The following is a 1,433-nucleotide window of genomic DNA, read 5'->3' as shown; positions in this document are numbered from 1 at the left end:
CGTCTTTGTTAGGTTTCTCTTCTTATTTACTCTGTCATTCCTCACAACTCACGTTTTTCACGTCTTTGTTAGGTTTCTCTTCTTATTTACTCTGTCATTCCTCACAACTCACGTCTTTGTTAGGTTTCTCTTCTTATTTACTCTGTCATTCCTCACAACTCACGTCTTTGTTAGGTTTCTCTTCTTATTTACTCTCTGTCATTCCTCACATCTCACGTTTTTCATCTCGGACTACATTCTATCAAAAGTATTTTATTTTCTGCTGTTTGAAAGAAAGTATCATTTAATCTCGGGCTGTCACCACGGTGGTTTCATCTCTACCTGAAACAGGTTATGTTCATGTATTTTGTTACTATTTCATTCTTTTCTCTTTAAATCAGCTGCCTGCTCTCTGTTAGCCCACAATTCCCTCTGTCTTCAGTTTTTAACAACTTAAGATGCAAATTTTGGAGGCTTAGCTGTGTAGTTGAATATAGATGTTATTCTGTTTATTACACGAAATAATTGTTTTACAGATATACCCTAAAACATTAGGTTTTACAGAATGTGTATGGCTTAATTAAGAAACACTCATCTTTGTAGTACCTCTCTAGAGGTTACACTTGTCGTAACCAAAGGTAAAAAATGTGCATGGCTTAATTAAGAAACACTCATGTTTGTAGTACCTCTCTAGAGATTACACTTGTCATAACCAAAGGTGAAAAATGTGCATGGCTTAATTAAGAAACACAAGTTCCTTGCACATGATTGATTAAAGAAATTTACCTCTGCTCTAAACGAATTAAGTCACAAAACTTATTTCAAGTAGATATGAAAAGTGTATCGTTATTACTTCGTTTGAGATTCTCCTCGAATCGTCAACTTGATGTATGTGTTTACAAGTAGTCATAGACTTGTAGCTAAGACTTGTTAAAGTAATTTATCATTTCTCTGTAATTAATCAGAAAACTGCAGCCAAGACGATGTGTTAATATGGTGTTAACTTCCAAGTTAAGTTTTAATAACATTTTTAATAATTAAATCAAAATTTCTTTAAAAATAATATATATATATATTATAAATATGACTTCAGAGTGTCACCATCGAGAGGTAATAGATGTGGTATTGATGTTTTTACCCTAAAAGTTCTAAATTTGATGAGTTATTATACCACAAATGATTTTTTATGAAGAAGAGATGGTTTAGAGTTGTTTATTAAACAGAGTCAGAAAATGTTTTAAATCATCTTGGAGGAAATTTAAAATCACAAATGGTTATATCAGTTGTCTTGATGGACAAATATTTTATGATAATGTTATATATTTGGACAAAACTTTGTGGGTCTAATACAACCAGTAACTGAAAAAAAAGTCTTTATTACGTAGTATTTTTTAGCCATTTTCAGAAGTGTTCACTAAAATGTGTGTAAAAGATCAGACCAATTACCTACCGAT

The 1,433-nt window shown here is 31.6% G+C and overlaps 1 protein-coding gene across 1 annotated transcript in view; it reads left to right on the top strand.

The window, feature by feature from the left end:
• LOC106473967 (probable C-mannosyltransferase DPY19L1) overlaps window positions 1-1,433 on the top strand; it is a gene marked incomplete at its 5' end in the record, with an annotated part of 31,893 nt that overhangs the window by 28,505 nt on the left and 1,955 nt on the right. The gene's annotated exons all lie outside the window — the stretch shown is intronic.

The sequence above is a fragment of the Limulus polyphemus genome, unplaced genomic scaffold (genome assembly GCF_000517525.1).
Source record: "Limulus polyphemus unplaced genomic scaffold, Limulus_polyphemus-2.1.2 Scaffold6683, whole genome shotgun sequence".
Classification (NCBI taxonomy): Eukaryota; Metazoa; Arthropoda; class Merostomata; order Xiphosura; family Limulidae; genus Limulus; species Limulus polyphemus.
This window is presented reverse-complemented; position numbering and strand designations above follow the sequence as displayed.